Below are 13,707 nucleotides of genomic sequence, written 5' to 3'. Positions count from 1 at the left end.
GCGCATATCTTTAAGACTCTGATAGCCACATAGCGGGTAATAACCCCGAGAAAAGGGGTAGTTATGTAATATTGGGACACCACAACATCAGACCCGAGCAGTGCCTAAAATACCCACATATACAGACCAGACAAAAGTTACTTGGGCCCCGGCCCTCCTCCTGATCTGAAACTTGATTCCCATATAACCGGCCAAGACCTTCTAACTACTAGGGGGCTACTGATATTGCTATTCCCACTATTATTGTTAGACATACTCACAGATACGTTATTGCTGCCCCTGAGATCCCACCTTTAACACCACCAAGGGAGATAAATCTGATCTCATGCTGGACCTCCTTAACTGGGAGCATATGAGTGTAGCCCCACTACTGGTACAATAAACTGCAACGTAGGGAGTTCTACATATAGAAGATTGGGGATCATCCCAGGCCCTCTATCTCTGCTGAAACACGGAGATGCTGTGGTGATTGCAGGAGCAGCGCCCCAGCAAGACACACCAGAGCATTCTTACCACCTCACATATATCTTGGTCTGTCCTGAACTAAGAGTCACTGAACCTACTACGCCAACTGCTGTGTACCTTGTCCCCTCTCCCTACCATTTCCCACCTGTAGCCACAGGTGGGTCATATCCTCACTCCCTTTACCCACTTCATCAACAGGAGACATATCCCCTGGGGAGAGGGGTAAGTTTTTAAGACTGCTGTTGCCATATGCGAGACCCTAGGATATAGAGACTAAGTATACATTAAGTTCACGCTTCATAAGAAGGGCCTGATCCTCTCCTACAGTCTCACTAACCACCTACAAGAGATAGGACATTTGATCACAAGACTCTAAGAATACACTGTCCTTGCTTGAATATTATTCTCTCTCTGTGGGGATTGGCCCATGACAACATGTAAATAGACACTAAGTGTCTGTGACCCCGCCGGCCAATGTACCCCTATTAGCATATGCAAAGCAGGCAGGCTCTCGGCAACAACACACAACTCTTCATACGTAGCTCCATCTCCTACTATAGCAACATGTCACAGTCTCATAAAAGAAAACAGAAACCCCATACCACGCCAAAGAGAACTGTTGTAGATCATTTCCATCCTCGTACCAACACACTCCGGACGAGATCAGAAGATGAATACTCAGACACTGGAAGTGCCTCAGATACCCAGACCGGGTCAGCACTAATGCAAAAAGCTTCACAGGCCCTAGGGGCAACCAATAGCTCAAATAACAATATGATAGATGCCATTCAATCTCTACTATCCTCACATCATGACTGTCAGACTCTCCTTTTTTCCTCTGCTCATTGGCCCTTTAATTATACACCTGCCTATTTAAGGCATACCTTTGCCCCTCTTCTACGCTGGATTATCTGATTCACTCACCATAGCGTGTGTGTAACCTGAGCCAATCCGGCTCCTCCTGTTTTCCCCAGCATCTCAGAGCGGCACTCTGGCTCTCTTTCCAGCCTGTGTCTCAGCTCTCCAGTCAGTCTTCAGAGGACATCGGCTACTAACCACTGACATCATCAGCTACCACCAGGAAACACTTCTCACAGCTACACGCTGCAAGCCGCAATCTACCGCTGCTCCGCTTGAACTCTGCAGACCCTTGCTTACTAAACTATCTAACAGGTCGTATGTTTTCCTATACTACTGCTTCATAACCTAAAGTGACTTTGATTTACTTGCCTACCATTTGCCATTATTCAGAGTAACTCAGAACTGTACTGCTGCGTGAACCTGATCTATGAACCTGCCATCTTAGTTTCCTGCAGACTTCAGTATCTGTCAACTAAACTAACTTTTTGGCACAAATTAACTACAGATAGGTTAACCTACCAAAAGCCTTATATTGTTAACCCTATCTGTTACACAACACATTTTCTTTTGCAATTTCATACTCTTTGCTATAAGAAACCCTGTAAGTTTCAGTGTTTCTAGTGAACACTCAAACAAGAAATTAAGTTATTACAATGACTCCCTAACCAAGAGATTCGACAGATCCCATGCGGACTTAAAGAGAGACATTGGCCTCATAGGAGAGCGTACAGACGCGCTGGAGCGCAAACAAGAGGACCTCACAATAGACCACACCAACCTCCTCAGTTACTCCCAGTCTCTAGCCATTCAAATTACTGATTTGGAATTGAAGCTGGCCGATCTAGAGGATAGATTGCGCCGAAATAACATACGAATTAAGGGCATACCAGAATCAATCTTACCACAAGATTTAGAGAAATACCTACATGCCCTATTTGACACGGTACTGGGACCTGTGGCAGATACTGAGGCTCTTATAGACAGAGCACACAGAGCGCTTAGAGCACGATCTGCGGACGGAGGGCAACCAAGGGACGTAATAGTGAGGTTGCACTACTACACATACAGGGAAAAAATCCTCAGAGCTCTGGCTAGAGATAAGCGCCTACCTGAAGAATATGCTGGACTGCAAGTATACCCAGACCTTTCCACTCACACGCTACAGCTACGCAGGCACTTCCAACCCTTCACCAAAATCTTGAGGGGAAAAAGAGCTAAAATACAGGTGGGGGTTTCCAGTAAGGCTTTTTATCACGAAAGATGGTCACCAATTTGTGGCCACCACCCCCCAACAGGCACGTGAATTGCTACAAAAATGGGACATGCTCCCTAGGGATGAAATAGAGCACTCCACAGACCCAGGACTGGGCACTGGCCTGAGAGCATCAGCCCCGCCATGGAAACCTTTACCTCAAAGACTCTCTGGCTCCACCGGAAAGTCCACAGAGACCATAAAAAAGCTTAGAGACTCCACAGGACCCCATCAGGAAATGGACCCATAGAGAGCCTGCTTGCATGCCTTGCATACCTTACTCGCTCTACTTACTGTACTCCTTGAAAGTAAAAGAATGGACAGTCTCAGGGGGAAATGTCCCCTAAAGCTCAAAGATGACCTCCCAGACTAAGCGGAAAGAAGACGGGTGAGATCAATATACCTGCTTGGTATAGCTTACTTAACTACCTAAATAATGGACACTAGCCATAGTCTTTAATTTGTTTATTATCTATTGCTAACAATGCATACACTGTTGTTTTAATTATATTGAAATGTATCACTGAGCTCTTGACTACTCACATCTTACACTATGCTACCCCTTTTGACGTTAGCCAGCAGGAGTGACTGAACCTAGGTTACACATACATTAGATAGCGCATAACGACTGTATGACCACCATTTCACTAGGGTTTAAATCCATGAACCAGACTTACACTCTGACCATACCATAGCCAAATGCCCCTTATTAGGCTTGGCCCTGCTTAACAACCGCTGAGTCATTAGTTTCTCTGCCATGGATACGCGGGGCGGCCACACTATCCTTCCTGCGACCTATGACAGTAAATTACTGACAGTAATGACTAGTAGACCCACAGCAAGCGGTTCATAGGCCAGGAGAGACTCAATGCCCCCTCGAGACCCCTCGAGACCCGGACCCCCTAACAGTTCTATAGCCATCAGACCTAGGCCCCCGACTATGAATGATGTACCTGACTACAACATGACATGTCCCAGTCTCTGACCCAAACCCTCCCTCTAAACGGCCCAGATATAACGGAACACACACTGTACCCCTAACAAGAGTCGGGCCGCACAACACATAGGGCTCCATATTAACCATAGGGAATTATACAATGTCTAAAAAGGGAATAGTAGTTATTACTCCCCCAATACCTTTACGTTTTATCGTTTAGCACTGTTAAGATTTAACCTGTTGAGCTCAATGTTTTTGTTTCAAGGTTTACAGTATTGAATGTTTTATCATACATGACATGCATATGCAACCCTTATGTTTTACCTTTCTCATAGAACCTTAAAGTACATTCTAGGCCGGCGGGGCCCTGGACCCCTCTCCGCCTAGCTCCTCCCCCAATATAGTAGTTGTGCCCCACTGGCTTTGCCCGGTTGGTGCACTCATTGCGAAAGTGTATATTTATCACTTTTAACCAGTCGTAGAGGTTTTTCCTTGGTAATACTCCTCACTTCACAGTGCATTACGTACTCCTACCCTCCACAAGCGCAAACCCGAAACTCCCCCACCTGAACACTAATTAGATCTTTCATTCTTAGCGACCCAGGCTACCGCTCCATCACTCACGTAATGGCCCCCATTCGCATAGCCACACTTAACACACAGGGCCTGAACTCCCCCACTAAGAGGAAACTATTACAGAGTTATACTCTAACACACAAAATCCACATCATGTTCTTACAAGAGACGCACTGGATAGGGGAACCTTGGATCTCTGGGATTTCCCAGTATTACCCGGTGTGTGAAACTGCCTCTAACTCGGATGGCAAGACCAAAGGAGTTGCCATTTTGATAAGTAGAGACCTGTCCTTTAAAATGGAATATGTTGAAAGAGATAGTGAAGGTAGATTTCTGATACTCATTTGTTCACTCAATCAGATATTGTTTACTTTAGTCTCGCTATATGCACCCAATTCCAAGCAGATCCCCTTCCTTCGTAAACTTCTAACACATGTAAACCAGATTAAAAAGGGTCATCTACTCATTGGGGGGGACTTCAACATGGTTTGGGACCCAGCCGTAGACAAACAGTCCACCCTTATGACACATTCTGACAGAAGCATTTCCTCTACTTCCAATGCCTTTCGAAAACTTATATACCAACACAACCTGTATGATGCTTGGAGGTGCCTGGCACCTTCAGTAAAAGACTTCACTCATCATTCAAAGGCCCATAATTCATACTCCAGACTGGATTATATATTTTGTGACTCGTGGTCCCTGGACCAATTCGCTAATCCTACCATTAGGCCCTGTACATGGTCAGACCATGACATGGTCTGCCTAGATCTTAATACACTACAAGCCCTGACGCATAGACCCCCTTGGAGACTTCCCGAGCAATGGCTATCAGATATAGAACTACCAGCACTCCAGGAGGTTGTGAAGGAGTTCTTATCACATAATGACACGGGTGCCACTGATATAAACATAGTTTGGGCCGCTCTTAAAGCGTACCTCTGGGGACACTTTATCAAAAAAACGGCCCGACGGCGTAAAGAGAGTAGCCAATCCTTAGCAACACTGTATAGGGACCTGCGCGCCCTAGAGCAGACAAACAAGCTGAGCCCCAGCACCCAAGTAGCCCACCAAGTCGGACTCATAAGGGAAGAGATCTCCAAGAGAGATCTATCACGGGTCCAGGAAAACTTACACAAACTCAAACAATTATATTATCACAAGGGGAATAGGGCAGATAAACTTCTGGCCAATAAGCTCCGCCAGCGCACACTACAGAACAGGATACCCCGCATTGCGACCAGCAGAGGCGAGGTACACTCTCCCAAAGAAATAGGCGAAGCATTCACTAGTTACTATTCCTCTTTATATAATATTAAAATTTCAGAAGAGACTGGTGAACCCGACCGTAGCAATATTCTTGAGTTCCTAGGAAAACTATCTATACCCACCCTATCTGAGGAGTCCAGGGCCAAATTAGAACGGCAGTTTACCCTGGAAGAGATCAAAATAGCCATTGAAGATCTTGCACCTCACAAGGCCCCTGGACCAGACGGGTTCACGGTGATGTTCTGTCGTGTACTTAGCCCGATTATAATCCCAATCTTGCTCCGCGTATTTCAGAATGTAGCCACTAAGGGCGCATTCATGGCGGAATTTTTGGAAGCAAACATTACCACAATTCACAAAGAAGGTAAAGACCCGTTTCTGTGCTCCAGCTATAGGCCCATATCACTTATTAACGTAGATGCTAAGATCTATGCCAAAATCTTGGCAAACAGACTAGGGAAACACCTGCAGTCAATTATACACCTAGATCAAGTGGGCTTTATCCAAGGGAGACAGGGAACTGACAACACTCGACGCCTCCTAAATATCTTCTCGGAGGCTGCAGATATGGGACTTCCAGTACTCACCCTGTCATTAGATGCCGAGAAGGCGTTCGACAGGGTGAGGTGGGATTACCTATTCCAAACCCTGTCGGCATTTGGAATACCAGACCCTTTCATTACAGCGACTAAGGCCTTATATTCAGCCCCTACCGCGGTTGTTAGAGGTCTGGGATTTTGCTCTCCTAAAATCACAATTAGCAATGGAACCAGGCAGGGATGTCCTCTTTCCCCCCTGCTTTTCGTCCTAGCCATTGAGCCCCTGGCGATTGCCATTAGAGAATCAACATTAATACACGGCGTGCAGCTACACGACACCCCCCAGAAGCTAGCTCTCTTCGCGGATGACCTCACGGTCTTCCTATCGGACCCGGTAGACTCTCTCCCCCCATTGATGACCCTTTTCCAAAAATTTGGGGAAATTTCCTATTATAAACTGAACGTGGCCAAGACAGAGGCCTACTCCATTAATATCCCACAGGATGAGAGAGAGGCTATACAGCACACCTACTCTTTCAAGTGGTCATGCAGGGGAGTCCGTCACCTGGGGGTCTTCCTATCCCATAACAAGTCGATAGTGATTAAGGAAAACCTTGAAAAGTTACTAACAGCTATCACTTCGGAACTCAATTCGAAGAGATATAGTGAAATCTCCTGGATGGGCAGAATAGCTGCCCTTAAGATGATGATATTACCAAAGCTCACCTACCTATTCCGCTGTATTCCGCTACCAGTTCCATGTACACTGATAAGGAAATTTCAGACCCTCTTTAACACATACACCTGGCACGACAAGAGACCTCGGGTGGCCGCACATATCCTACAAATGCCGATAGAAAAAGGAGGCCTTAGGCTCCCTAATGTCAAGAAATATTATGAGGCAGCAATGCTGACTCATGCTACAGCATGGGGTAAAGGCCTCCCCCCGACGAGGTGGAGAGAACTAGAACAAGCCTCACTACCAGCATTCACTAACCTAGAGGACCTGCTTTGGTTACCCCCACATTGGCAATCCAAAATTCATGTCGCAAACAGCATAGTGAAAGGATGCCAAGAAGCTTGGACTAAATTGAGACACAACAAATTAGTGGCCCCACATCCCTCGCCAATCCATCCAATAAGGGGTCTCCTAATGGGACTACCCAACACACATCTTAATACTTGGGCTGCTACAGACATAAACAATGTGGGAGACTTCTATCGGAATGGACAGTTAAAGACACACAGAGACATGCTAGACCTTCCCACACTGACCCCCAAACTCCACTTTGACTTACTGAGACTGCGTACGCTAATGAAATCTTGGGGCTTTCTAGGCGATTCACTGAGGGACCTTACCATCTGGGAGACACGGTGGATAGCTAACACCCAACAATACAAACCCCTTACAGTACACTACCACTGCCTATTAGAGGAAGAGACTATCCCAAAAACAATCCATATGACTGCCTGGGAGAGGGACTTGCAAACTACATTCACGCCAGATTCCTGGGGTAAGGCCATCAGCTCAACGAAAAAGGCAACCCACTGTATCACACTATATGAGTTATACTTCAAAGTGATCACAAGATGGCACTTGGTTCCCACAAAAGTATGAAAGCTCTACCCCGAGCACTCACAGCTGTGCTGGAGGGAGTGTGGGGAGCCAGGGTCCTCTATTCATGTTTGGTGGACCTGCCCTAAATTGACAACCTATTGGCAAAGAGTAGAAAAGATCTGCAAAGATTTAGACTTAACGCCAACCTTATGCCCGGCTCTGGCCATCTTACACCTAGGAATAGATAAACTTCCGAAAAACAAGCGTAATCTCTTGATTTATGTTCTGCTCTCTGCTAAATTGTTGGTGGCTAGAAATTGGAAAAAGAGCCAACCCCCCAGACTACAGAACGTGATAGAGGGGGGTAAACTACATAAAAAATATGGAAAACTATGTAGCTAGGGAACAGCGCCAGCTGAACGACCATTGCTTAACTTGGGAACCCTGGGAATCCATGCTTGCCCGTATAGCCCCCACCTAGATACTCAAAAAAAAAAAAAGGGAGATAAATAGGAAAATATCATCCCCAGCCACCACCACCTCTCACCCCACCTGTTTCTCTTTTCTGCACACCCCTTACCCCGACACCTCTCTAGATACTAAAGTGGTAGCCTGCCATACTGATTAACAACCAACAGGCGGAGAGGGGTCAGAAGACTCCCCAAACTAATAGGAGTCCAAGATATAATGTACTAGCCCGAATTATACTGTTTATTTACTTCCATTGACTGGTTTATTGATCTAAAGAAAACACCTTTGTCACATAATAATATATGATTGTATATCTCTGAAGAGTCATTGTCTATTCAAAAAGGTGACCTCTGTAAAAACAAGGATTTTCCTGCAGGGAGAAGTCTACACTTTCATTTTTTTTGTCTGTACCCACAGAACCCTGCACTTGTGTATGTATCTTTCATGCATTGTTGAATATGAACACTGTCATTATTTTTACTACCAAAAGATTGTATGTTAAAATATAACCTCAATAAAAAAAGTTTATTTAAAAAAAAAAAACAATTAACATTGGAGATGTGAACAGCAAATAAATGCAGCTTTAAATTAACCAAAACTGATTTTCAGAAAGTCAAGGCTCATTAAATAAAAAAGTTCAAAAAATGCTAAACATTTTTTTTCTGATGTATTGGATCATTGTAGTTCTCTCATTGCAAAAAAAATATTGAAGTTAAATCAGTGGAAAACTACTTAAAAACTACATTATAACTGAATCCTCTAATCATTTATTAATGTATTGTAAGGACCTTGCATTAAATCCCAGAAAAGAACAAAATATATACACTTCAGCACTAATTCATTTCCGTACAGGAAGTTCTTATTTTTCAGTTGCAATGCCCTCTGTAAATATATCTATTTCCCCATATTAGCATATCTCTCCTCTCTGAGTGTGCCCTTGGCATGAGAAGGGACAGAGTATCTATTCTCTATCTCCTGTGCACTGGGGTGTTCCGTATCCTGTTCCTGCCTTTCTCTTACACCCTTCCTACCTTATGCGTACATCCTAATCTCTCATTTGCCTATTCATAAAAAAACAGAAGCCAAATCAGAAAAACATGAGCATAGTAAAAAAACAGCAGATCTAACACAATCAAAAGCACCCTCTTGATACAAGATTCAATCAATGGGCCCGCTGAACTAGAAGATATTGCATCATAAATAGATGCCAAGTTGGCACAAAAAAAGGTGAAAAAGATACAGCCGTGATGCAAAAGGACTTAAAAAAAAGCAAACATGGAACTTTGACTGTCACCTTTCCTTAGGGGCCCCTGTAGGGACTTACTTAGGCTTGTCTGAAATGGTTCAATGGATGACGTTCACCAATGTGGGAGCTTCTAAATTGCATATATATATTTGTGTGTGTGTATTTGTTTTATAAAATGTATATCTATAACTAAATAGCTATATCAATATCCGTGTAGGTGTAATGGTGTAGGATGCAAGTAAAGGGAGTATTGATGGTGATCATTTTCCCTCTTTTAGGTTTCTATTTATTTTCATACCCCAATCAGTATATGGTAAGTTGTCTCAAAGTTAACACCACTAGTTGAGACTACATGGCCTATACATTTTACCCTCTCAAGGAATGAAACACATAGGTAAAGCAACTAAGCAGGAACCCACTGGTAAGCCAATCAGGAACTGCTGTCACACATACATGCTAATTATTATCAGTTGTTGGGTGGCCCTTTAAATGGCGAAAACTAAATATGTAAAACAGGATTATATATAAAAATGTATTTCATAATGGTTTGTTCTGCGAAAAAACATTTTGAAAAAAAAAATGTTATCTGTGCTGTTCTATTCAGGAGATCGCTTTCTGTTTATAATCTTATGGAATATTATCTTGACAATATTATTGTTTTGCAAGAGAGAAAATAGTGCAAATAGCCAGCAAGAGACCGTAGAAACAAAGCTATTATTGGCATTAATAGTGCAATTTCTCTTTCTAAATTTATTTTCATTAGTATTAACGGGTTTTTTTTATGATCTTGAATAACAATGAAGTGAAACCAGGTACTGACAAGCAACACATATTATATATGATGTATATTTATCTGTACAGAATAATACATAAGATCTCAATTGTATCTCGGGGAAAACAAATGATGAAATCTCACAATATTACTACCAGTGAATGTTTAATATACAGTAGGTACTGACTGATAATATTAGAGGAACTTTAGTGTTTTATGGTAAAATTAAATGGATATTCTATTTTTTTTCTTTCACAAGGAATTCTAAAATGCATAAAAACACAGGTCATCTACTGAAAAAAAAAATATTTTAGTTTTTAGGGCTGTTAGGTTTATCACTGTACACTTGCGATGGGGTAGTGTTCAGCCACAGAGCAATCAATCCCATATTCCAGTTAAGCGACAACTTTTTTTAAATAGCAATCTTACACATGCATGATTATATAAATTATATTATGGATGAATTTATCCCACAGTTTTGCAGTTCCTAAAATTCAATATGGACATGTCTTTGAGCTTAAACACTCAAAACCCAATTCTAATGCTTAAAATTTCTGAAGTATTTGAAATATTGAATGTAATACTTAAAAATGTGTTGTTATATGGTAATATAGAAATATTAAATGCGATATTTTAAATATAGACCGCTGCTTCATAACTTGTGATTCTGGCGAGTCTGAAGACAGATAAATATGGGCCAAAGTATCTAAATGTGTTATAATAGCACCAAACAGCAACAATGAAATGTAACTGTAGCATAAAAGGTAGACATATACATGGGCAAAAAAATAATTTAGTACAAAAGAGCAATTTAGAATTTTTCGGTTTGTCCAAATTTCGTCCAGGCAGGCATTTGGTTCGAACAAATATTGCATTTGGATTTAATACTGTTTTTTACAATGGGAACAGCTAATATACACTTAGATTACGAGTTATGCGCACTATAGGGTTTTTCACGAACGCAAAAAAAGTTGCGTTATTTCACCCTCCATAGCGCTGCCATTACAAGTTTTGAAACAGCCACCTTGTGCATGCAATATGGTTGCATTGAGCCCCACACAAAATACACACATACCGCACGAAATACAAGCACTGTTTTGATGTGCTCGTGCACGCTTTTCCCATAGACATCAATGGGGAGAGCAGGTCAGAATAAAACCTGCGATCGTGGAATGAAAAGCTCCATAACGTAGCCCCATTGATGTCTATGGGGAAAAAAAGTAACGTTTAAACCTAACACCCTAACATAAACCTCACATCTAAACACCAATAATCTGCTGCCCCGACATCGCCGGCACTAATAGTTATATTGTAGCTAGCTTATATTCTTTTAATTTCACAGGTAAGTTTGTATTTATTTTAACTAGGTATACTAGTTAGTAAATAGTTATTAACTATTTACTAACTACCTAGTTAAAATAAATACAAACTTACCTGTGAAATAAAACCTAAGCTGCCTTATACTAAAACCTACCATTACAAAAAAATAGAAAAACCTACCATTACAAAAAATAAAAAACACTAAAATTACAAAAAATAAAAAAACCTAACTTTACAAAAAATAACAAACAAAATTATCCAAAACAATAAAAAGTATTCCTATTCTAATACCCTTTTAAAAAAATAAAAAACACCCCCCCCCAAAAAAAACACCTAATCTATAATAAACTACCAATGGCCCTTAAATGGACCTTTTGTAGGGCATTGCCCTAAAGATTACAGCTCTTTTCATACAAAAGAAAAACAAACACCCCCTAACAGTATACAAACCCCCACCCCCCAAACCCACAAAATAAAAATAAAGTAAAACCTAACCTACCTATTGCCCTGAAAAGGGCATTTGTATTTGCATTGCCCTTAAAAAGGCATTTAGCTCTTTTTCTTGCCCTTAAAAGGGCATTTAGATCTTTTAAGAACTGCCCAACCCCTAATCTAAAACAAAAAACCCAAAAAACCTTAAAAAAACCTAACACTAACCCCTCTTTAGGTACTCACAGTTGCTGAAGTCCCTATGAAATCAGCCAATAGGATTGCAAGGGACGCCATTTTGAATCGCGTTCCTTGCATTGAAGATTCAGTATACGGCAGCGACCGTATGAAGAGGATGCTCCACGCCGGATGTCTTCAGGATGGACCAGCTCCGCACCGCCAGGATTAAGATAGAAGAAGCTGCCGGGATGAAGAGAGAAGATGCCGCCTGGATGAAGATGGAGCCGCCTGGATGAAGATCCTTCAAGCAGGACTTCAGCAACTGTGAGTACCTAAAGAGGGGTTAGTGTTAGGTTTTTTTAAGGTTTTTTGGGTGGGGTTTTTTAAGATTAGGGGTTGGGCAGTTCTTAAAAGAGCTAAATGCCCTTTTAAGGGCAAGAAAAAGAGCTAAATGCCCTTTTAAGGGCAATGCCCATACAAATGCCCTTTTCATAGCAATGGGTAGATTGGGTTTTTGTTAGAGTTAGGTTTTTTTATTTTGGGGGGTTGGCTGTGTGGTGGCTTTTAATGTTGAGGGGGTCTTTGTATTTTTTTTACAGGTAAAAGAGCTGTTTAACTTAGGGCAATGCCCTACAAAAAGGCCCTTTAAAGGACTATTGGTAGTTTATGGTAGGCTAGGTTTTTTTTTATTTTGGGTGGGCTTTTTATTTTTATAGTGCTATTAGATTAGGTGTAATTCTTTATTTTTGATAATTTCATTTGTTATTTTTTGGAATTTAGTGTTTGTTATTTTTTGTAATTTAGTATTTTTTATTTTTTGTAATTAGATGCTTTGTAATTTTTATAGTAGTGTTAGGATTTTTTTTTTTTTTTTTTTTGTTTTGTTTTTTTTCCTTTGGTAAACCAATCTTTTTTTTATTATTATTTAAAGTAAATGTATCATTTTCTTAACATAAAAACATAATACTGGTGATCGTGCATTCCATTCTGTCTCTGGCCTGAAAATAACCTCTTTTCTGAAGTGTTAAGACTATTTTAACAATATTATGATCCTCATTATTTTTTTATTTTTTTTAAATAATTTTTTATTGAGGTATTTGCATAAAACATAAATAATACACAATACACCTTTTTGTCAAAAGAATAGACTGCAAACATAAGTAACCAAAACAATTGGGCATCTATATAATACATTGACTAAAGGCTAATGAGACCTCGATTTTTCAATAATATATAATGTATAACTGACCAGTTAGAAACTTGGGTTAAGGCCCCAAGGACCAAGAGTATAGAAAATAAAAGTTACAAAGCACAATAATTAAACAGCGCTAGCTGCCAGGGGTGATTCAAAATTGCTATGATGTAACAAAATAAACACCAAAAGGATAAATAACAATAAGAATTAGAATAAAAATTAATACTTAATGAAAGCAATAAATAAATATAATATAAAAAAATATAGATTAACGTGTGTTAGTTTGGAATCACTAATTATTATTATACAAATTCCTAAAGATCAGACAAGGAGCAAAAAACACAATAGGTGCAAATAAGTACAACTGTGTAATGATTATTATATACGAGACCTGTTGCTGCAAAAATGACCGAAGGTGTCCTGCGTGCCTCCTGAAGTAAAGTAGAATCCCAAATCTCTGAAACAGATAAGCGCAAACAGACTCAAGTGTAGGTAGATACAACAGACACACCCCACTCTCTGAATTGTACTTACAAAATTGTAATTTATTCAGGCGGTTTGTTAAAATAACATATGATCTCCACGGCAGTTAAAACATAAATCTTTGCAAATGAACATGAAAGTTTCTGAGCCAAAA

Source organism: Bombina bombina, chromosome 10, assembly GCF_027579735.1.
Source record: "Bombina bombina isolate aBomBom1 chromosome 10, aBomBom1.pri, whole genome shotgun sequence".
NCBI classification, from domain to species: Eukaryota; Metazoa; Chordata; class Amphibia; order Anura; family Bombinatoridae; genus Bombina; species Bombina bombina.
This window is presented reverse-complemented; position numbering follows the sequence as displayed.